Here is a 25,518-nt window from a genome sequence, read left to right on the forward strand (position 1 = left end):
TGCCAAGGATTGACCGCTGACTGCTCCAGGACGCCTGCAAAACCACAACAAAGTAGCAAGAAGACTACCAGCAACATTGTAGCGCCTCATCCTGCTGTTTTTTTTTACTGTTTCCTTGTGGTGCATGCTCTGAGGGCTGTCTGCCTTCACCCTGCACTGGAAACCAAGAAGAAATCTCCTGTGGGTCGACGGAATCTTCCCCCTTCTAACGAAGGCACCAAAAGACTGCATCACCGGTCCTCTGGGTCCCCTCTCATCCTGACGAGCGTGGTTCCTGGAACACAGGAGCTCGATCCAAGTGACCCCCACAGTCCAGTGATCCTTCAGTCCAAGTTTGGTGGAGGTAAGTCCTTGCCTCCCCACGCTAGACTGCAAACCTGTGTACTGCGTGATTTGCAGTTGCTCCGGCTTCTGTGCACTTCTCCAAGGATTCCTTTGTGCACAGCGTAGCCTGAGTCCCCAGAACTCCGTCCTGCAGTTCTCAACCCTCTGAGTTGGACTCCAACGTTGTGGGACCCTCCTTTTGTGACTCACAGAACTTCCAAGTTCCTGCTCTGGTACTTCTGCGGGTGCTGCCTGCTTCTGCGGGGGCTCTATGAGTTGCTGAGCACCCCTTCTGTCTCCTCCTCCAAGGGGTGACATCCTGGTCCTTCCTGGTCCCCAGCATCACCCAAAAACCTCTACCGCGACCCTTGCAGCTAGCACAGCTTGTTTGCGGTATTTCTGCACATCCAGCTAGCCGTGGGACATATTCCATCCAAAGGACAAGTTCCTAGCCCTTTTCGTTGTTGCAGAATCATCGGCTTCTTCCACCCGGAGGCAGCCCTTTTGCACCTTCATCTGGGATTTCCTGGGCTCCTGCCCCCCTGGACCCTATCGCGACTCTTTGACTTGGTCCCCTTGCATTGCAGGTCATCACATCCAGGAGTCCGTCTTCAGTGTTTTGCTGGTGCTTGTAGTTCTTGCAGAATACCCCTATCACGCCTATTGTGTCCCTTTGGGGTAGTAGGGTAACTTTACTCCTACTTTTCAGGGTCTTGGGGTGGGGTATCTTGGACACCATGACTGTTTTCTTACAGCCCCAGCGACCCTCTACAAGCTCCCATAGGTCTGGGGTCCATTCGTGACGCCGGAGGACAACTAAGAAGGTTGCGCACTGCAAGATAGAGTGTCGGACCCAGGCTTGGCTGTGCACAAAGGAAATCCTGGAAGAGTGCACAGGAGCCGGAGCAGTTGCATATCACGCAGTACCCAGCAATGCAGTCTAGCATGGGGAGGCAAGGACCTACCTCCACCAAACTTGGACTGAAGAGTCACTGGGCTGTGGGAGTCACTTGGGCAGAGTTGCTGAGTTCCAGGGACCACGCTCGTCAGGATGAGAGGGGAACCAGAAGACCAGTGTTGCAGTCTTTTGGTGCCTGCGTTAGCAGGGAGAAGATTCCGTTGACCCACAGGAGATTTCTTCGGAGCTTCTGGTGCAGGGTGAAGGCAGGCTACCCCCAGATCATGCACCACCTGGAAACAGTCGAGAAAGCCGGCAGGATGAGGCGCTACAATGTTGATAGTAGTCGTCCTGCTACTTTGTTGCGGTTTTGCAGGCGTCCTGAGCAGTCAGCGTTCGATCCTTTGGTAGAAGGTGAAGAGGGAGATGCAGAGGAACTCTGTTGAGCTCTTGCATTCGTTTGTCCGAAGAATTCCCCAAAGCAGAGACCCTAAATAGCCAGAAAAGGAGGTTTGGCTACCAGGTTAGGAGGATTGGCTACCAAGAGAGGTAAGAGCCTATCAGAAGGAGCCTCTAACGTCACCTGCTGGCACTGGCCACTCAGAGCAGTCCAGTGTGCCCCCAATACCTCTGTTTTCAAGATGGCAGAGGTCTGGGACACATTGGGAGGTGCAGGTCAGGGGAGTGGTCGTTCCCCTTTCCTTTGTCCAGTTTCACGCCAGAGCAGGGCTGGGGGAACCCTGAACCGGTGTAGACTGGCTTATGCAGAGATGGGGACCATCTGTGCCCATCAAAGCATTTCCCTCACCTATTTCCAAAGGGAGAGGGTGTAACACCCTCTCTCAGAGGAAATCCTTTGTTCTACCTTCCTGGGCCAGGGCTGCCTGGACCCCAGGAGGGTAGAAACCTGTCTGAGGGGTTGGCAGCAGCTGCAGTGGAGACCCTGGAAAGATAGTTTGGCAGTACCCGGGTACTGTGCTAGAGACCCGGGGGATCATGGAATTGTCCCCACAATACCAGAATGGTATTGGGGTGACAATTCCATGATCTTAGACATGTTACATGGCAATGTTCGGAGTTACCGTTGTGAGGCTGTACATAGGTAGTGACTGTAGGAGGCTGGCCTGGCTTGTAGTGGGTACCAGAGGTACTTACACCTTGTGCCAGGTACAGTTATCCTTTATTAGTGTAGAAGAAGTGTTTCTAGCAGCTTAGGCTGATAGAAGGTAGCTATGGCAAAGCAGCTTTGGCTGAACTAGGAGACATGTAAAGCTCCTACTGTACCACTGGTGTCATATGCACAATATCATAAGAAAACACAATACACAGAAGTACTAAAAATAAAGGTACTTTATTTTTATGACAATATGCCAAAAGTATCTCAGTGAGTACCCTCAGTATGAGGATAAGTTATATACGCAAGATATACGTACACAAACCAAAATTATGCAGGTAATAGCAAGAAAAGTAATGCAAGCAGTGTAAAGTTACAATAGATTGCAATAGAAGCACATAGGTATAGGGGCAACACAAACCATATACTCCAAAAGTGGAATGCGAACCACGAATGGACCCCAAACCTATGTGAGCTTGTAGAGGGTTGCTGGGATTATAAGAAAACAGTGAGGGTTACAAAAATAGCCCACCCCAAGACCCTGAAAGGTAGGTGTAACGTGCACCTACTACCCCCAGAGAGCACAGAAGTTGTGATAGGGTTTTTTTGCAGGAAGAACAAACACCAGCAATGCAACAACAGTGGATTTCCGCACCTGAGTACCTGTAAGACAAGGGGACCAAGTCCAATAGTCGCGACAGTGTCGAGAGTGGGCAGGAGCCCAGAAAATGCCAGCTGAGGGTGCAAGAAAGCTGCCACCAGTTGGAAAAAGCTTGGAGTTCTGCAAAAAAGAAGAGGACTAGAAACTTCCCGTTTGGAGGTTGGATGTCCGACGTCGTGAAGAAGCTTGCAGAGGTGTTCCCACACAGAAAAACCGCAAACAAGCCTTGCTTGCTGCAAGGGTCGAGGTTAGGGTTTTTGGATGCTCCTGTGGCCCAGGAGGGATCAGGATGTCGCCACTTGATGAGGAGACAGAGGGGGCGTCCTGCAAGTCAGGGAACCCTCACAGAAGCAGGCAGCAACCGCAGAAGTACCGGAACAGGCACTTGGAAGAAGAGTGAACTGGAGTCCACGCAAAGTCACAAAAGGGAGTCCCACAATGCCGGTGGACAACTCAGAAGGTTGTGAACTGCAGGTTAAAGTGTTGGGGACCCAGGCTTGGCTGTGCACGAAGGAAATCCTGGAAGACTGCACAGGAGCCAGAGCAGCTGCAAATCACACAGTACCCAGCAATGCAGTCTAGCATGGGGAGGCAAGGACTTACCTCCACCAAACTTGGACTGAAGAGTCACTGGACTGTGGGAGTCACTTGGACAGAGTTGCTGAGTTCCAGGGACCACGCTCGTCGTGCTGAGAGGGGACCCAGAGGACCAGTGATTCAGTCTTTTGTTGCCTGCGGTTGCAGGGGGAAGATTCTGTCGACCCACGGGAGATTTCTTCAGAGCTCCTGGTGCAGAGAGGAGGCAGGCTACCCCCAGAGCATGCACCACCTGGAAACAGTCGAGAAAGCCGACAGGATGAAGCGATACAAGGTTGCTAGTAGTCGTCTTGCTACTTTGTTGCGGTTTTACAGGCATCCTGAGCAGTCAGCGGTCGATCCTTGGGTAGCAGGTGAAAAGGGAGATGCAGAGGAACTCTGATGAGCTCTTGCATTCGTTATCTGAAGAATTCCCCAAAGCAGAGACCCAAAATAGCCAGAAAAGGAGGTTTGGCTACCTAGGAAGAAGGATTGGCTACCAAGAGAGGTAAGAGCCTATCAGAAGGAGCCTCTGACATCACCTGCTGGCACTGGCCACTCAGAGCAGTCCAGTGTGCCACAGACACCTTTTTTTCCAAGATGGCAGAGGTCTGGGACACACTGGAGGAGCTCTTGGCACCTCCCCTGCCATCACACCTATTTCCAAAGGGAGAGGGTGTCACACCCTCTCTCAGAGGAAATCCTTTGTTCTGCCTTCCTGGGCCAGGGCTGCCTGGACCCCAGGAGGGCAGAAACCTGTCTGAGGGGTTGGCAGCACCAGCAGCTGCATTGGAGACCCCGGAAAGGCAGTTTGGCAGTACCCGGGTTCTGTGCTCGAGACCCGGGGGATCATGGAATTGTCTCCCCAATGCCAGAATGGCATTGGGGGGACAATCACATGATCTTAGACTTGTTACATGGCCATGTTCGGAGTTACCATTGTGACGCTATACATAGGTAGTGACCTATGTATAGTGCACGCGTGTAATGGTGTCCCCGCACTCACAAAGTCCGAGGAATTTGCCCTGAACGATGTGGGGGAACCTTGGCTAGTGCCAGGGTGCCCACACACTAAGGGCCAGATGTAGCAAAGGATTTGCGCCTCGCAAATGGCGAAAATCGCCGTTTGCGAGGTGTAGGAGGCTGGACTGGCTTGTAGTGAGTACCAAGGGGTACTTGCACCTTGCACCAGGCCCAGTTATCCCTTATTAGTGTATAGGGTGTCTAGCAGCTTAGGCTGATAGATAATGGTAGCTTAGCAGAGCAGATTAGGCTGAACTAGGAGACGTGTGAAGCTACTACAGTACCACTTAGTGTCATATGCACAATATCATAAGAAAACACAATACACAGTTATACTAAAAATAAAGGTACTTTATTTTTATGACAATATGCCAAAGTATCTTAGAGGGTACCCTCAGTGAGAGGATAGGAAATATACACAAGATATATATACACAATAGCAAAAATATGCAGTATAGTCTTAGAAAACAGTGCAAACAATGTATAGTTACAATAGGATGCAATGGGGAAACATAGGGATAGGGGCAACACAAACCATATACTCCAAAAGTGGAATGCGAACCACGAATGGACCCCAAACCTATGTGACCTTGTAGAGGGTCGCTGGGACTATTAGAAAATAGTGAGAGTTAGAAAAATAACCCTCCCCAAGACCCTGAAAAGTGAGTGCAAAGTGCACTAAAGTTCCCCTAAGGACAAAGAAGTCGTGTTAGAGGAATAATGCAGGAAAGACACAAACCAGCAATGCAACAACTGTGGATTTCCAATCTAGGGTACCTGTGGAACACGGGGACCAAGTCCAAAAGTCACAAGCAAGTCGGAGATGGGCAAATGCCCAGGAAATGCCAGCTGCGGGTGCAAAGAAGCTTCTACTGGACAGAAGAAGCTGAGGTTTCTGTAGGAACGAAAAGGGCTAAAGACTTCCCCTTTGGTGGACAGATATCACTCGCCGTGGAGAGTCGTGCAGAAGTGTTTTCCCGCCGAAAGAACGCCAACAAGCCTTGCTAGCTGCAAATCGTTTTGTTAGCGTTTTTGGACGCTGCTGAGGCCCAGGAGGGACCAGGAGGTCGCAAATTGGACCAGCAGAGAGAGGGGACGTCGAGCAAGACAAGGAGCCCTCTCTGAAGCCGGTAGCACCCGGAGAAGTGCCAGAAACAGGCACTAAGAGGATGCGTGAAACGGTGCTCGCCGAAGTTGCACAAAGTAGTCCCACGTCGCCGGAGACCAACTTAGAAAGTTGTGCAATGCAGGTTAGAGTGCAGTGGACCCAGGCTTGGCTGTGCACAAAGGATTTCCGCCGGAAGTGCACAGGGGCCGGAGTAGCTGCAAAGTTGCGGTTCCCGCAATGCAGCTCAGCGAGGTGAGGCAAGGACTTACCTCCACCAATCTTGGACTGAAGCGTCACTGGACTGTGGGGGTCACTTGGACAGAGTTGCTGGATTCGAGGGACCTCGCTCGTCGTGCTGAGAGGAGACCCAAGGGACCGGTAATGCAGCTTTTTGGTGCCTGCGGTTGCAGGGGGAAGATTCCGTCGACCCACGGGAGATTTCTTCGGAGCTTCTGGTGCAGAGAGGAGGCAGACTACCCCCACAGCATGCACAAGCAGGAAAACAGTCGAGAAGGCGGCAGGATCAGCGTTACAGAGTTGCAGTAGTCGTCTTTGCTACTATGTTGCAGGTTTGCAGGCTTCCAGCGCGGTCAGCAGTCGATTCCTTATCAGAAGGTGAAGAGAGAGATGCAGAGGAACTCGGCTGAGCTCATGCATTCGTTATCTGAAGTTTCCCAGAGACAGAGACCCTAAATAACCAGAAAAGAGGGTTTGGCTACCTAGGAGAGAGGATAGGCTACTAACACCTGAAGGAGCCTATCAGAAGGAGTCTCTGACGTCACCTGGTGGCACTGGCCACTCAGAGCAGTCCAGTGTGCCAGCAGCACCTCTGTTTCCAAGATGGCAGAGGCCTGGAGCACACTGGAGGAGCTCTGGACACCTCCCAGGGGAGGTGCAGGTCAGGGGAGTGGTCACTCCCCTTTCCTTTGTCCAGTTTCGTGCCAGAGCAGGGGCTATGGGGTCCCTGAACCGGTGTAGACTGGCTTATGCAGAATTGGGCACATCTGTGCCCAACAAAGCATTTCCAGAGGCTGGGGGAGGCTACTCCTCCCCTGCCTTCACACCATTTTCCAAAGGGAGAGGGTGTCACACCCTCTATCAGAGGAAGTTCTTTGTTCTGCCATCCTGGGCCAGGCCTGGCTGGACCCCAGGAGGGCAGATGCCTGTCTGAGGGGTTGGCAGCAGCAGCAGCTGCAGTGAAACCCCAGGAAGGGCAGTTTGGCAGTACCAGGGTCTGTGCTACAGACCACTGGGATCATGGAATTGTACCAACAATGCCAGGATGGCATAGAGGGGGAATTCCATGATCTTAGACATGTTACATGGCCATATTCGGAGTTACCATTGTGAAGCTACATATAGGTTGTGACCTATATGTAGTGCACGCGTGTAATGGTGTCCCCGCACTCACAAAGTTCAGGGAATTGGCTCTGAACAATGTGGGGGCACCTTGGCTAGTGCCAGGGTGCCCTCACACTAAGTAACTTTGCACCTAACCTTTACCAGGTAAAGGTTAGACATATAGGTGACTTATAAGTTACTTAAGTGCAGTGTAAAATGGCTGTGAAATAACGTGGACGTTATTTCACTCAGGCTGCAGTGGCAGGCCTGTGTAAGAATTGTCAGAGCTCCCTATGGGTGGCAAAAGAAATGCTGCAGCCCATAGGGATCTCCTGGAACCCCAATACCCTGGGTACCTTAGTACCATATACTAGGGAATTATAAGGGTGTTCCAGTAAGCCAATGTAAATTGGTAAAAATGGTCACTAGCCTGTTAGTGACAATTTGGAAAGAAATGAGAGAGCATAACCACTGAGGTTCTGATTAGCAGAGCCTCAGTGAGACAGTTAGTCACTACACAGGTAACACATTCAGGCACACTTATGAGCACTGGGGCCCTGGGTTACCAGGGTCCCAGTGACACATACAACTAAAACAACATATATACAGTGAAAAATGGGGGTAACATGCCAGGCAAGATGGTACTTTCCTACACAACCCCCCCCCCAAACGAAGGACAATAAGACTAGCCATGACCTGATGAGTCTTCATTGTCTAAGTGGAAATATCTGGAGAGTCCATCTGCATTGGAGTGGCTACTCCCAGGTCTATGTTCCACTGTATAGTCCATTCCCTGTAGGGATATGGACCACCTCAACAATTTAGGATTTTCACCTTTCATTTGTTTTAGCCAAAGTAGAGGTTTGTGGTCTGTCTGAACAATGAAGTGAGTGCCAAACAGGTATGGCCTCAACTTCTTCAGTGCCCAGACCACAGCAAAGGCCTCCCTCTCAATGGCAGACCAACGCTTTTCTCTAGGGGTCAACCTCTGTAGGAAAGTACCATCTTGCCTGGCATGTTACCCCCATTTTTCACTGTATATATGTTGTTTTAGTTGTATGTGTCACTGGGACCCTGGTAACCCAGGGCCCCAGTGCTCATAAGTGTGCCTGAATGTGTTACCTGTGTAGTGACTAACTGTCTCACTGAGGCTCTGCTAATCAGAACCTCAGTGGTTATGCTCTCTCATTTCTTTCCAAATTGTCACTGACAGGCTAGTGACCATTTTTACCAATTTACATTGGCTTACTGGAACACCCTTATAATTCCCTAGTATATGGTACTGAGGTACCCAGGGTATTGGGGTTCCAGGAGATCCCTATGGGCTGCAGCATTTCTTTTGCCACCCATAGGGAGCTCTGACAATTCTTACACAGGCCTGCCACTGCAGCCTGAGTGAAATAACGTCCACGTTATTTCACAGCCATTTTACACTGCACTTAAGTAACTTATAAGTCACCTATATGTCTAACCTTTACCTGGTAAAGGTTAGGTGCAAAGTTACTTAGTGTGAGGGCACCCTGGCACTAGCCAAGGTGCCCCCACATTGTTCAGAGCCAATTCACTGAACTTTTTGAGTGCGGGGACACCATTACACACGTGCACTACATATAGGTGACTACCTATATGTAGCTTCACCATGGTAACTCCGAATATGTTGACACAAAAAAGTACACTGTTCCTAACTCTAGGGGGACAGTTAAAGTTTCAGGAGCAAGAGCCCTCACACACTCAAATGAGTGTCATGCTTCATCATCGGGAAGCTCCTCGTCAGACCGGCTGGTGCAATATCTGACGGGCTCCCCTTTCGGGGGCTCTTTGCCGGAGATCTTTTTAAATGTCACAGGTGGCTGCCGTTAAGTTCGCAGAGGTCAGACACTCATTAAGGCAGGAGAGTGAAAAAATTTAAGATTGATTAGAAACCCCTAAACAAATCTTAGTTTACTGGTTATACGAAAAAGGGGTAACGATCAAGATTAAAAATATACAAAAGTGGAAAAAGAGGATAATGCTCAACCACTTTGGAAAAGCCTGGAGTACTGGGAAATATCACCTAACCCCAGAGGTATGGTCAACATGTTTCGCTAATGCTTCATCAGGACCTTCATTAAACTAGACTTCTCCTGGCTATGTACAAAAGAAAAAAGGAAGACACTGTCTCACTTATATGTGTAAATAGGTAGCAGTCACTTACATCAGTGTAAACTGTCTCGTCAAGGATCTGAATCAAAAAAGGTCGCCCTAGAAAATAATAAATACAGTAAAGGCTAAAAAGCACGATTAAATGACCGACACACCCAAGGTGAAAATGTGCTTACAGTGATGTTAAACATATAGAAAACATCTGCTTACCATCCCTCTTCGTGTGGGGGGCCCCTTGGGGAGTAACACGAACCGGCCTATTGCTTCTAATGGAAGTTACAAATCATTAGAAAAAGATATATAGTATGTGCCTTATGTAGGGGTTGAGGTATGTAGAAAGCTACCCCCTACGACAACAGATATACATGCAGGTAGTCATCATAATAGTACAACACTGTTTGTAATTAATAGAACCAACGTTACACTTGTAGTTTAAAATAGTCTGTCCCACATCAAAAGATAAATAAAGGGCAAAAAAGTGTATTTATTCAATATGGGTTACTCATTGTCTCTGTGTAGTGTCTAATCAGAAGGCTAAATCCATAGTATGTGATCCTGGTTCATCGCGTCCAATCGATCGGTATTAGGTAAAGTCAAATCTTAGTGAAAGCGTGTCTCTCGCAGTCAGGACGGGGAAGGAGCCTCCGACCTGCATAGGTATACGATGAAAGGTTTTTATCACTTACTTGTAGCACGGCGTCCTCGTATGGAGTCACCTACCCATCGCGTACTCTCCCCGGAATATGAATGTCGGGGAGGACGCGAGGTATTTAAAAGGCGTCGCGGGAGCTAATTGCTACCGCGTACGCGTCAGGGTTTCATCATAGAAAGTGAAAATGGACTTGGAGGAAGAAAGCAAAGGAGTTTTTGTAGAAGACCGAAACCCCCGATATTTTCGTGGCGGCCATTTTGCAAAGGGTTGGTCTGTGAGTCAATGGTCGGAGTGGCAGGTAAAAACTGGTCTCATTGCTCCAGCAATTTGCAAAGCGGCCATCTTAAAGGAGGTGAATATGCAAATCGATAATGGAGAAGACAAGTCAGGAATAGACTAATTATAAGATACAATTCCTAAGACTTAGTCAATTTAAGAGATAAGAATATTGTCAGATAAATAGAAAATCGATAGACCGACCCGGAAACAAACCAACTTTCGTAATATTACATAGGTTTTTACAGCCAAGAGATATTGGCAGTCGAGAAAAGTCATCACTACTATGTCTATTAGCCTAGAAAGATCAAGGATAGGACTTTGATTAAGGAACCTCAAAAAAGCAAAAAACAGACTCATGGAAAGTGAAATATTGTACAAGCAAGGTATGGTAATAATCTCTTGGGAGGAGATTATCGAGATATAGACACCCAAGGGATGTCATCGTTCAAACCACTAGTATCCGTGTGTAATTTAAACACCCATCGTTGTTCAAGTCTGAATAATGATTGCGAAGAGTCATTGGTAAAGTCTGGGGATTCCAAAATGACCCAACGTAGGTCATCTGGTCTGTGTGGTGTCTCCAAAAAATGGGCACATAGTTTTGTAGTTATACGCCCACATCTTATGTTGCTCCTGTGTTCATTAATTCGTATCTTAACGGCTCTAGATGTCATTCCGATGTAGCGGAGACCGCGTGGACATGTGATCATGTAGACACAATTCTTGGTATTACAATTAGTATGTTTTATCAGGTTCCATCGGCCAATGGGAAACAAATCCAGTGTCTTAGTATGGTATGTCAGGGAGCAAACATTACATTGTCCACAAGGATAGTGTCCTGACACTGGGGGGAGATTCCATAATGTTGATTGAGTCTTGGTGATGTTTTTAGGACGGGTGTGTACTATCAAGTCCTTGATGTTCTGGGACCGTTTGAATGCAAAAAGAGGTCTAGGGATTGTACAGCCACTGCTGCCGAGTATTGACCATCTTTTCAGGATCAGACTCTTGATCTTATTGGATAGAGGGGTGAAGGTAGTAACGCATGTCAACAAATTGTTACTATCCCTAGTATTGGATGCGAGTAATGCTTCACGGTTATTATTCCTCGCTCTTTTCCGGGCTCGATTAACAACGTCCGGAGGATAGTTGCGTGCTATCAATTTGGTTTGGAGATCATCAGCCTGTGTCTTGTATACGTTGGTTGAGCTACAATTTCGTCTTAATCTCAAGAATTGGCCAAAGGGTAGGTTATTGCGTAGCGATTTAGGATGGTGACTGTCATATGTCAAGAGACTATTACGGTCCGTCGGTTTATGGTATGTGCTAGTAGATAGTTTGCCATTCTGGATAGTGATCAGTAAATCCAAAAAACTGATCTCATTAGTTGACATTGTAGATGAAAATTTCAAGAAGGGATTGAGGGTATTCACCCAGTCTGTGAAGGTTGAGGCAGTCTCAAGAGAACCATGCCAAACTACCAGAATATCGTCGATATAACGACGCCATAATTTGATGTTGGCAAAAAATGGATTGGTAGATGGCAGGATGAATTGTTTCTCGAAGTTATACATGTACAGGCATGCTAAACTAGGAGCAAAAGTGCTCCCCATGCAGGTCCCTCTTATCTGATGGTAAAAATCGTTTTCAAACTGGAATTGATCGATTTGATCAATGAGACAGTTTATGTCCACGGTCTGATTACGTTGGACGTTGAGGCATTATATACAAACATACCACAGGATGCTACTCTACAGGTAGTGGAAACTACACTCCTAGAAAATAGTGAGAACCTCACGTCACCTGTCTCCTTTATTATGCAATGTGCTAACTTGGCAATGACTGAGAACTTCTTCCAGTTTGAAAACGATTTTTACCATCAGATAAGAGGGACCTGCATGGGGAGCACTTTTGCTCCTAGTTTAGTGTAGTGGGTACCAGAGGTACTTACACCTTGTGCCAGGTACAGTTATCCTTTATTAGTGTAGAAGAAGTGTTTCTAGCAGCTTAGGCTGATAGAAGGTAGCTATGGCAAAGCAGCTTTGGCTGAACTAGGAGACATGTAAAGCTCCTACTGTACCACTGGTGTCATATGCACAATATCATAAGAAAACACAATACACAGAAGTACTAAAAATAAAGGTACTTTATTTTTATGACAATATGCCAAAAGTATCTCAGTGAGTACCCTCAGTATGAGGATAAGTTATATACGCAAGATATACGTACACAAACCAAAATTATGCAGGTAATAGCAAGAAAAGTAATGCAAGCAGTGTAAAGTTACAATAGATTGCAATAGAAGCACATAGGTATAGGGGCAACACAAACCATATACTCCAAAAGTGGAATGCGAACCACGAATGGACCCCAAACCTATGTGAGCTTGTAGAGGGTTGCTGGGATTATAAGAAAACAGTGAGGGTTACAAAAATAGCCCACCCCAAGACCCTGAAAGGTAGGTGTAACGTGCACCTACTACCCCCAGAGAGCACAGAAGTTGTGATAGGGTTTTTTTGCAGGAAGAACAAACACCAGCAATGCAACAACAGTGGATTTCCGCACCTGAGTACCTGTAAGACAAGGGGACCAAGTCCAATAGTCGCGACAGTGTCGAGAGTGGGCAGGAGCCCAGAAAATGCCAGCTGAGGGTGCAAGAAAGCTGCCACCAGTTGGAAAAAGCTTGGAGTTCTGCAAAAAAGAAGAGGACTAGAAACTTCCCGTTTGGAGGTTGGATGTCCGACGTCGTGAAGAAGCTTGCAGAGGTGTTCCCACACAGAAAAACCGCAAACAAGCCTTGCTTGCTGCAAGGGTCGAGGTTAGGGTTTTTGGATGCTCCTGTGGCCCAGGAGGGATCAGGATGTCGCCACTTGATGAGGAGACAGAGGGGGCGTCCTGCAAGTCAGGGAACCCTCACAGAAGCAGGCAGCAACCGCAGAAGTACCGGAACAGGCACTTGGAAGAAGAGTGAACTGGAGTCCACGCAAAGTCACAAAAGGGAGTCCCACAATGCCGGTGGACAACTCAGAAGGTTGTGAACTGCAGGTTAAAGTGTTGGGGACCCAGGCTTGGCTGTGCACGAAGGAAATCCTGGAAGACTGCACAGGAGCCAGAGCAGCTGCAAATCACACAGTACCCAGCAATGCAGTCTAGCATGGGGAGGCAAGGACTTACCTCCACCAAACTTGGACTGAAGAGTCACTGGACTGTGGGAGTCACTTGGACAGAGTTGCTGAGTTCCAGGGACCACGCTCGTCGTGCTGAGAGGGGACCCAGAGGACCAGTGATTCAGTCTTTTGTTGCCTGCGGTTGCAGGGGGAAGATTCTGTCGACCCACGGGAGATTTCTTCAGAGCTCCTGGTGCAGAGAGGAGGCAGGCTACCCCCAGAGCATGCACCACCTGGAAACAGTCGAGAAAGCCGACAGGATGAAGCGATACAAGGTTGCTAGTAGTCGTCTTGCTACTTTGTTGCGGTTTTACAGGCATCCTGAGCAGTCAGCGGTCGATCCTTGGGTAGCAGGTGAAAAGGGAGATGCAGAGGAACTCTGATGAGCTCTTGCATTCGTTATCTGAAGAATTCCCCAAAGCAGAGACCCAAAATAGCCAGAAAAGGAGGTTTGGCTACCTAGGAAGAAGGATTGGCTACCAAGAGAGGTAAGAGCCTATCAGAAGGAGCCTCTGACATCACCTGCTGGCACTGGCCACTCAGAGCAGTCCAGTGTGCCACAGACACCTTTGTTTCCAAGATGGCAGAGGTCTGGGACACACTGGAGGAGCTCTTGGCACCTCCCCTGCCATCACACCTATTTCCAAAGGGAGAGGGTGTCACACCCTCTCTCAGAGGAAATCCTTTGTTCTGCCTTCCTGGGCCAGGGCTGCCTGGACCCCAGGAGGGCAGAAACCTGTCTGAGGGGTTGGCAGCACCAGCAGCTGCATTGGAGACCCCGGAAAGGCAGTTTGGCAGTACCCGGGTTCTGTGCTCGAGACCCGGGGGATCATGGAATTGTCTCCCCAATGCCAGAATGGCATTGGGGGGACAATCACATGATCTTAGACTTGTTACATGGCCATGTTCGGAGTTACCATTGTGACGCTATACATAGGTAGTGACCTATGTATAGTGCACGCGTGTAATGGTGTCCCCGCACTCACAAAGTCCGAGGAATTTGCCCTGAACGATGTGGGGGAACCTTGGCTAGTGCCAGGGTGCCCACACACTAAGGGCCAGATGTAGCAAAGGATTTGCGCCTCGCAAATGGCGAAAATCGCCGTTTGCGAGGTGTAGGAGGCTGGACTGGCTTGTAGTGAGTACCAAGGGGTACTTGCACCTTGCACCAGGCCCAGTTATCCCTTATTAGTGTATAGGGTGTCTAGCAGCTTAGGCTGATAGATAATGGTAGCTTAGCAGAGCAGATTAGGCTGAACTAGGAGACGTGTGAAGCTACTACAGTACCACTTAGTGTCATATGCACAATATCATAAGAAAACACAATACACAGTTATACTAAAAATAAAGGTACTTTATTTTTATGACAATATGCCAAAGTATCTTAGAGGGTACCCTCAGTGAGAGGATAGGAAATATACACAAGATATATATACACAATAGCAAAAATATGCAGTATAGTCTTAGAAAACAGTGCAAACAATGTATAGTTACAATAGGATGCAATGGGGAAACATAGGGATAGGGGCAACACAAACCATATACTCCAAAAGTGGAATGCGAACCACGAATGGACCCCAAACCTATGTGACCTTGTAGAGGGTCGCTGGGACTATTAGAAAATAGTGAGAGTTAGAAAAATAACCCTCCCCAAGACCCTGAAAAGTGAGTGCAAAGTGCACTAAAGTTCCCCTAAGGACAAAGAAGTCGTGTTAGAGGAATAATGCAGGAAAGACACAAACCAGCAATGCAACAACTGTGGATTTCCAATCTAGGGTACCTGTGGAACACGGGGACCAAGTCCAAAAGTCACAAGCAAGTCGGAGATGGGCAAATGCCCAGGAAATGCCAGCTGCGGGTGCAAAGAAGCTTCTACTGGACAGAAGAAGCTGAGGTTTCTGTAGGAACGAAAAGGGCTAAAGACTTCCCCTTTGGTGGACAGATATCTCTCGCCGTGGAGAGTCGTGCAGAAGTGTTTTCCCGCCGAAAGAACGCCAACAAGCCTTGCTAGCTGCAAATCGTTTTGTTAGCGTTTTTGGACGCTGCTGAGGCCCAGGAGGGACCAGGAGGTCGCAAATTGGACCAGCAGAGAGAGGGGACGTCGAGCAAGACAAGGAGCCCTCTCTGAAGCCGGTAGCACCCGGAGAAGTGCCAGAAACAGGCACTAAGAGGATGCGTGAAACGGTGCTCGCCGAAGTTGCACAAAGTAGTCCCACGTCGCCGGAGACCAACTTAGAAAGTTGTGCAATGCAGGTTAGAGTGCAGTGGACCCAGGCTTGGCTGTGCACAAAGGATTTCCGCCGGAAGTGCACAGGGGCCGGAGTAGCTGCAAAGTTGCGGTTCCCGCAATGCAGCTCAGCGAGGTGAGGCAAGGACTTACCTCCACCAATCTTGGACTGAAGCGTCACTGGACTGTGGGGGTCACTTGGACAGAGTTGCTGGATTCGAGGGACCTCGCTCGTCGTGCTGAGAGGAGACCCAAGGGACCGGTAATGCAGCTTTTTGGTGCCTGCGGTTGCAGGGGGAAGATTCCGTCGACCCACGGGAGATTTCTTCGGAGCTTCTGGTGCAGAGAGGAGGCAGACTACCCCCACAGCATGCACAAGCAGGAAAACAGTCGAGAAGGCGGCAGGATCAGCGTTACAGAGTTGCAGTAGTCGTCTTTGCTACTATGTTGCAGGTTTGCAGGCTTCCAGCGCGGTCAGCAGTCGATTCCTTATCAGAAGGTGAAGAGAGAGATGCAGAGGAACTCGGCTGAGCTCATGCATTCGTTATCTGAAGTTTCCCAGAGACAGAGACCCTAAATAACCAGAAAAGAGGGTTTGGCTACCTAGGAGAGAGGATAGGCTACTAACACCTGAAGGAGCCTATCAGAAGGAGTCTCTGACGTCACCTGGTGGCACTGGCCACTCAGAGCAGTCCAGTGTGCCAGCAGCACCTCTGTTTCCAAGATGGCAGAGGCCTGGAGCACACTGGAGGAGCTCTGGACACCTCCCAGGGGAGGTGCAGGTCAGGGGAGTGGTCACTCCCCTTTCCTTTGTCCAGTTTCGTGCCAGAGCAGGGGCTATGGGGTCCCTGAACCGGTGTAGACTGGCTTATGCAGAATTGGGCACATCTGTGCCCAACAAAGCATTTCCAGAGGCTGGGGGAGGCTACTCCTCCCCTGCCTTCACACCATTTTCCAAAGGGAGAGGGTGTCACACCCTCTATCAGAGGAAGTTCTTTGTTCTGCCATCCTGGGCCAGGCCTGGCTGGACCCCAGGAGGGCAGATGCCTGTCTGAGGGGTTGGCAGCAGCAGCAGCTGCAGTGAAACCCCAGGAAGGGCAGTTTGGCAGTACCAGGGTCTGTGCTACAGACCACTGGGATCATGGAATTGTACCAACAATGCCAGGATGGCATAGAGGGGGCAATTCCATGATCTTAGACATGTTACATGGCCATATTCGGAGTTACCATTGTGAAGCTACATATAGGTTGTGACCTATATGTAGTGCACGCGTGTAATGGTGTCCCCGCACTCACAAAGTTCAGGGAATTGGCTCTGAACAATGTGGGGGCACCTTGGCTAGTGCCAGGGTGCCCTCACACTAAGTAACTTTGCACCTAACCTTTACCAGGTAAAGGTTAGACATATAGGTGACTTATAAGTTACTTAAGTGCAGTGTAAAATGGCTGTGAAATAACGTGGACGTTATTTCACTCAGGCTGCAGTGGCAGGCCTGTGTAAGAATTGTCAGAGCTCCCTATGGGTGGCAAAAGAAATGCTGCAGCCCATAGGGATCTCCTGGAACCCCAATACCCTGGGTACCTTAGTACCATATACTAGGGAATTATAAGGGTGTTCCAGTAAGCCAATGTAAATTGGTAAAAATGGTCACTAGCCTGTTAGTGACAATTTGGAAAGAAATGAGAGAGCATAACCACTGAGGTTCTGATTAGCAGAGCCTCAGTGAGACAGTTAGTCACTACACAGGTAACACATTCAGGCACACTTATGAGCACTGGGGCCCTGGGTTACCAGGGTCCCAGTGACACATACAACTAAAACAACATATATACAGTGAAAAATGGGGGTAACATGCCAGGCAAGATGGTACTTTCCTACACAACCCCCCCCCCAAACGAAGGACAATAAGACTAGCCATGACCTGATGAGTCTTCATTGTTTAAGTGGAAATATCTGGAGAGTCCATCTGCATTGGAGTGGCTACTCCCAGGTCTATGTTCCACTGTATAGTCCATTCCCTGTAGGGATATGGACCACCTCAACAATTTAGGATTTTCACCTTTCATTTGTTTTAGCCAAAGTAGAGGTTTGTGGTCTGTCTGAACAATGAAGTGAGTGCCAAACAGGTATGGCCTCAACTTCTTCAGTGCCCAGACCACAGCAAAGGCCTCCCTCTCAATGGCAGACCAACGCTTTTCTCTAGGGGTCAACCTCTGTAGGAAAGTACCATCTTGCCTGGCATGTTACCCCCATTTTTCACTGTATATATGTTGTTTTAGTTGTATGTGTCACTGGGACCCTGGTAACCCAGGGCCCCAGTGCTCATAAGTGTGCCTGAATGTGTTACCTGTGTAGTGACTAACTGTCTCACTGAGGCTCTGCTAATCAGAACCTCAGTGGTTATGCTCTCTCATTTCTTTCCAAATTGTCACTGACAGGCTAGTGACCATTTTTACCAATTTACATTGGCTTACTGGAACACCCTTATAATTCCCTAGTATATGGTACTGAGGTACCCAGGGTATTGGGGTTCCAGGAGATCCCTATGGGCTGCAGCATTTCTTTTGCCACCCATAGGGAGCTCTGACAATTCTTACACAGGCCTGCCACTGCAGCCTGAGTGAAATAACGTCCACGTTATTTCACAGCCATTTTACACTGCACTTAAGTAACTTATAAGTCACCTATATGTCTAACCTTTACCTGGTAAAGGTTAGGTGCAAAGTTACTTAGTGTGAGGGCACCCTGGCACTAGCCAAGGTGCCCCCACATTGTTCAGAGCCAATTCACTGAACTTTGTGAGTGCGGGGACACCATTACACACGTGCACTACATATAGGTGACTACCTATATGTAGCTTCACCATGGTAACTCCGAATATGTTGACACAAAAAAGTACACTGTTCCTAACTCTAGGGGGACAGTTAAAGTTTCAGGAGCAAGAGCCCTCACACACTCAAATGAGTGTCATGCTTCATCATCGGGAAGCTCCTCGTCAGACCGGCTGGTGCAATATCTGACGGGCTCCCCTTTCGGGGGCTCTTTGCCGGAGATCTTTTTAAATGTCACAGGTGGCTGCCGTTAAGTTCGCAGAGGTCAGACACTCATTAAGGCAGGAGAGTGAAAAAATTTAAGATTGATTAGAAACCCCTAAACAAATCTTAGTTTACTGGTTATACGAAAAAGGGGTAACGATCAAGATTAAAAATATACAAAAGTGGAAAAAGAGGATAATGCTCAACCACTTTGGAAAAGCCTGGAGTACTGGGAAATATCACCTAACCCCAGAGGTATGGTCAACATGTTTCGCTAATGCTTCATCAGGACCTTCATTAAACTAGACTTCTCCTGGCTATGTACAAAAGAAAAAAGGAAGACACTGTCTCACTTATATGTGTAAATAGGTAGCAGTCACTTACATCAGTGTAAACTGTCTCGTCAAGGATCTGAATCAAAAAAGGTCGCCCTAGAAAATAATAAATACAGTAAAGGCTAAAAAGCACGATTAAATGACCGACACACCCAAGGTGAAAATGTGCTTACAGTGATGTTAAACATATAGAAAACATCTGCTTACCATCCCTCTTCGTGTGGGGGGCCCCTTGGGGAGTAACACGAACCGGCCTATTGCTTCTAATGGAAGTTACAAATCATTAGAAAAAGATATATAGTATGTGCCTTATGTAGGGGTTGAGGTATGTAGAAAGCTACCCCCTACGACAACAGATATACATGCAGGTAGTCATCATAATAGTACAACACTGTTTGTAATTAATAGAACCAACGTTACACTTGTAGTTTAAAATAGTCTGTCCCACATCAAAAGATAAATAAAGGGCAAAAAAGTGTATTTATTCAATATGGGTTACTCATTGTCTCTGTGTAGTGTCTAATCAGAAGGCTAAATCCATAGTATGTGATCCTGGTTCATCGCGTCCAATCGATCGGTATTAGGTAAAGTCAAATCTTAGTGAAAGCGTGTCTCTCGCAGTCAGGACGGGGAAGGAGCCTCCGACCTGCATAGGTATACGATGAAAGGTTTTTATCACTTACTTGTAGCACGGCGTCCTCGTATGGAGTCACCTACCCATCGCGTACTCTCCCCGGAATATGAATGTCGGGGAGGACGCGAGGTATTTAAAAGGCGTCGCGGGAGCTAATTGCTACCGCGTACGCGTCAGGGTTTCATCATAGAAAGTGAAAATGGACTTGGAGGAAGAAAGCAAAGGAGTTTTTGTAGAAGACCGAAACCCCCGATATTTTCGTGGCGGCCATTTTGCAAAGGGTTGGTCTGTGAGTCAATGGTCGGAGTGGCAGGTAAAAACTGGTCTCATTGCTCCAGCAATTTGCGAAGCGGCCATCTTAAAGGAGGTGAATATGCAAATCGATAATGGAGAAGACAAGTCAGGAATAGACTAATTATAAGATACAATTCCTAAGACTTAGTCAATTTAAGAGATAAGAATATTGTCAGATAAATAGAAAATCGATAGACCGACCCGGAAACAAACCAACTTTCGTAATATTACATAGGTTTTTACAGCCAAGAGATATTGGCAGTCGAGAAAAGTCATCACTACTATGTCTATTAGCCTAGAAAGATCAAGGATAGGACTTTGATTAAGGAACCTCAAAAAAGCAAAAAACAGACTCATGGAAAGTGAAATATTGTACAAGCAAGGTATGGTAATAATCTCTTGGGAGGAGATTATCGAGATATAGACACCCAAGGGATGTCATCGTTCAAACCACTAGTATCCGTGTGTAATTTAAACACCCATCGTTGTTCAAGTCTGAATAATGATTGCGAAGAGTCATTGGTAAAGTCTGGGGATTCCAAAATGACCCAACGTAGGTCATCTGGTCTGTGTGGTGTCTCCAAAAAATGGGCACATAGTTTTGTAGTTATACGCCCACATCTTATGTTGCTCCTGTGTTCATTAATTCGTATCTTAACGGCTCTAGATGTCATTCCGATGTAGCGGAGACCGCGTGGACATGTGATCATGTAGACACAATTCTTGGTATTACAATTAGTATGTTTTATCAGGTTCCATCGGCCAATGGGAACCAAATCCAGTGTCTTAGTATGGTATGTCAGGGAGCAAACATTACATTGTCCACAAGGATAGTGTCCTGACACTGGGGGGAGATTCCATAATGTTGATTGAGTCTTGGTGATGTTTTTAGGACGGGTGTGTACTATCAAGTCCTTGATGTTCTGGGACCGTTTGAATGCAAAAAGAGGTCTAGGGATTGTACAGCCACTGCTGCCGAGTATTGACCATCTTTTCAGGATCAGACTCTTGATCTTATTGGATAGAGGGGTGAAGGTAGTAACGCATGTCAACAAATTGTTACTATCCCTAGTATTGGATGCGAGTAATGCTTCACGGTTATTATTCCTCGCTCTTTTCCGGGCTCGATTAACAACGTCCGGAGGATAGTTGCGTGCTATCAATTTGGTTTGGAGATCATCAGCCTGTGTCTTGTATACGTTGGTTGAGCTACAATTTCGTCTTAATCTCAAGAATTGGCCAAAGGGTAGGTTATTGCGTAGCGATTTAGGATGGTGACTGTCATATGTCAAGAGACTATTACGGTCCGTCGGTTTATGGTATGTGCTAGTAGATAGTTTGCCATTCTGGATAGTGATCAGTAAATCCAAAAAACTGATCTCATTAGTTGACATTGTAGATGAAAATTTCAAGAAGGGATTGAGGGTATTCACCCAGTCTGTGAAGGTTGAGGCAGTCTCAAGAGAACCATGCCAAACTACCAGAATATCGTCGATATAACGACGCCATAATTTGATGTTGGCAAAAAATGGATTGGTAGATGGCAGGATGAATTGTTTCTCGAAGTTATACATGTACAGGCATGCTAAACTAGGAGCAAAAGTGCTCCCCATGCAGGTCCCTCTTATCTGATGGTAAAAATCGTTTTCAAACTGGAATTGATCGATTTGATCAATGAGACAGTTTATGTCCACGGTCTGATTACGTTGGACGTTGAGGCATTATATACAAACATACCACAGGATGCTACTCTACAGGTAGTGGAAACTACACTCCTAGAAAATAGTGAGAACCTCACGTCACCTGTCTCCTTTATTATGCAATGTGCTAACTTGGCAATGACTGAGAACTTCTTCCAGTTTGAAAACGATTTTTACCATCAGATAAGAGGGACCTGCATGGGGAGCACTTTTGCTCCTAGTTTAGCATGCCTGTACATGTATAACTTCGAGAAACAATTCATCCTGCCATCTACCAATCCATTTTTTGCCAACATCAAATTATGGCGTCGTTATATCGACGATATTCTGGTAGTTTGGCATGGTTCTCTTGAGACTGCCTCAACCTTCACAGACTGGGTGAATACCCTCAATCCCTTCTTGAAATTTTCATCTACAATGTCAACTAATGAGATCAGTTTTTTGGATTTACTGATCACTATCCAGAATGGCAAACTATCTACTAGCACATACCATAAACCGACGGACCGTAATAGTCTCTTGACATATGACAGTCACCATCCTAAATCGCTACGCAATAACCTACCCTTTGGCCAATTCTTGAGATTAAGACGAAATTGTAGCTCAACCAACGTATACAAGACACAGGCTGATGATCTCCAAACCAAATTGATAGCACGCAACTATCCTCCGGACGTTGTTAATCGAGCCCGGAAAAGAGCGAGGAATAATAACCGTGAAGCATTACTCGCATCCAATACTAGGGATAGTAACAATTTGTTGACATGCGTTACTACCTTCACCCCTCTATCCAATAAGATCAAGAGTCTGATCCTGAAAAGATGGTCAATACTCGGCAGCAGTGGCTGTACAATCCCTAGACCTCTTTTTGCATTCAAACGGTCCCAGAACATCAAGGACTTGATAGTACACACCCGTCCTAAAAACATCACCAAGACTCAATCAACATTATGGAATCTCCCCCCAGTGTCAGGACACTATCCTTGTGGACAATGTAATGTTTGCTCCCTGACATACCATACTAAGACACTGGATTTGGTTCCCATTGGCCGATGGAACCTGATAAAACATACTAATTGTAATACCAAGAATTGTGTCTACATGATCACATGTCCATGCGGTCTCCGCTACATCGGAATGACATCTAGAGCCGTTAAGATACGAATTAATGAACACAGGAGCAACATAAGATGTGGGCGTATAACTACAAAACTATGTGCCCATTTTTTGGAGACACCACACAGACCAGATGACCTACGTTGGGTCATTTTGGAATCCCCAGACTTTACCAATGACTCTTCGCAATCATTATTCAGACTTGAACAACGATGGGTGTTTAAATTACACACGGATACTAGTGGTTTGAACGATGACATCCCTTGGGTGTCTATATCTCGATAATCTCCTCCCAAGAGATTATTACCATACCTTGCTTGTACAATATTTCACTTTCCATGAGTCTGTTTTTTGCTTTTTTGAGGTTCCTTAATCAAAGTCCTATCCTTGATCTTTCTAGGCTAATAGACATAGTAGTGATGACTTTTCTCGACTGCCAATATCTCTTGGCTGTAAAAACCTATGTAATATTACGAAAGTTGGTTTGTTTCCGGGTCGGTCTATCGATTTTCTATTTATCTGACAATATTCTTATCTCTTAAATTGACTAAGTCTTAGGAATTGTATCTTATAATTAGTCTATTCCTGACTTGTCTTCTCCATTATCGATTTGCATATTCACCTCCTTTAAGATGGCCGCTTTGCAAATTGCTGGAGCAATGAGACCAGTTTTTACCTGCCACTCCGACCATTGACTCACAGACCAACCCTTTGCAAAATGGCCGCCACGAAAATATCGGGGGTTTCGGTCTTCTACAAAAACTCCTTTGCTTTCTTCCTCCAAGTCCATTTTCACTTTCTATGATGAAACCCTGACGCGTACGCGGTAGCAATTAGCTCCCGCGACGCCTTTTAAATACCTCGCGTCCTCCCCGACATTCATATTCCGGGGAGAGTACGCGATGGGTAGGTGACTCCATACGAGGACGCCGTGCTACAAGTAAGTGATAAAAACCTTTCATCGTATACCTATGCAGGTCGGAGGCTCCTTCCCCGTCCTGACTGCGAGAGACACGCTTTCACTAAGATTTGACTTTACCTAATACCGATCGATTGGACGCGATGAACCAGGATCACATACTATGGATTTAGCCTTCTGATTAGACACTACACAGAGACAATGAGTAACCCATATTGAATAAATACACTTTTTTGCCCTTTATTTATCTTTTGATGTGGGACAGACTATTTTAAACTACAAGTGTAACGTTGGTTCTATTAATTACAAACAGTGTTGTACTATTATGATGACTACCTGCATGTATATCTGTTGTCGTAGGGGGTAGCTTTCTACATACCTCAACCCCTACATAAGGCACATACTATATATCTTTTTCTAATGATTTGTAACTTCCATTAGAAGCAATAGGCCGGTTCGTGTTACTCCCCAAGGGGCCCCCCACACGAAGAGGGATGGTAAGCAGATGTTTTCTATATGTTTAACATCACTGTAAGCACATTTTCACCTTGGGTGTGTCGGTCATTTAATCGTGCTTTTTAGCCTTTACTGTATTTATTATTTTCTAGGGCGACCTTTTTTGATTCAGATCCTTGACGAGACAGTTTACACTGATGTAAGTGACTGCTACCTATTTACACATATAAGTGAGACAGTGTCTTCCTTTTTTCTTTTGTACATAGCCAGGAGAAGTCTAGTTTAATGAAGGTCCTGATGAAGCATTAGCGAAACATGTTGACCATACCTCTGGGGTTAGGTGATATTTCCCAGTACTCCAGGCTTTTCCAAAGTGGTTGAGCATTATCCTCTTTTTCCACTTTTGTATATTTTTAATCTTGATCGTTACCCCTTTTTCGTATAACCAGTAAACTAAGATTTGTTTAGGGGTTTCTAATCAATCTTAAATTTTTTCACTCTCCTGCCTTAATGAGTGTCTGACCTCTGCGAACTTAACGGCAGCCACCTGTGACATTTAAAAAGATCTCCGGCAAAGAGCCCCCGAAAGGGGAGCCCGTCAGATATTGCACCAGCCGGTCTGACGAGGAGCTTCCCGATGATGAAGCATGACACTCATTTGAGTGTGTGAGGGCTCTTGCTCCTGAAACTTTAACTGTCCCCCTAGAGTTAGGAACAGTGTACTTTTTTGTGTCAATTATCCGCATTGGGAGTACGTACACTGGACCTTTAATTCTCCCAATCCCTCTTTTTGTTGATACTTTTGCACAGTCTCCGCTGTGGGATTAATCTTCTATTTATTACTCACCCAGTGTCTTCGACACCATGGATACTTTCCAGGGTTTGAGTTTTGACGATGAAATGGTTGCAGCAATCTTGCAAACACCGTCAATTTTAAACAATGATGGGGCAGCTCCAATGGGTAGCCTAAAGGAAGATTGGGACAAACTGTCCACCTTGAAACGTGACCTCATCAAAACCGTCATGCACGGGACTATAATGACCGAATACCTGAGGGCTAACATCGCTCCCAATGGCCTTTTAGTGTCCAATATACCCAGGATCTTCCTACAAGATCTTGCATTTAGGAAAGACTGGGCACAGATAGCTTGGAAATGCACCAGAGACTGGCTAGTACTCATTATCAATACTTCCAGACGGTTGGCAGACACCATTACTATCCAGATTAACTCCTTAGAAGGTACATTGAGAACCACCGTGACTCTGGCTGCATTCAAGACTCGGCTAGCTGAGATCAACACAGAATTAAACGAGACTAAAGTCTTTTTGACTAATCAAAAGATTACCAAACTCCAAAAAGACATTACCAGATTCAGCCGAGAAAAAGTCTATCCCTACACCCTAGAGGATTTCGAGATAGATGGGCAGTCTCGTTCATCAGACGATTCTCAATCCTCCTATAAAAAATCTCGGAAAATTAGTAACAGTTCATCCTCGGATGGATGGAGTACGGATG

General features: G+C 46.7%; 1 long non-coding RNA gene across 2 annotated transcripts in view; it reads right to left on the reverse strand.

Moving 5' to 3' along the window:
* The window catches only part of LOC138257880 (uncharacterized), a 275,193-nt gene that overhangs the window by 218,431 nt on the left and 31,244 nt on the right, over window positions 1–25,518 (reverse strand). The gene's annotated exons all lie outside the window — the stretch shown is intronic.

This window comes from Pleurodeles waltl, chromosome 2_1, assembly GCF_031143425.1.
Source record: "Pleurodeles waltl isolate 20211129_DDA chromosome 2_1, aPleWal1.hap1.20221129, whole genome shotgun sequence".
Taxonomy (NCBI): domain Eukaryota; kingdom Metazoa; phylum Chordata; class Amphibia; order Caudata; family Salamandridae; genus Pleurodeles; species Pleurodeles waltl.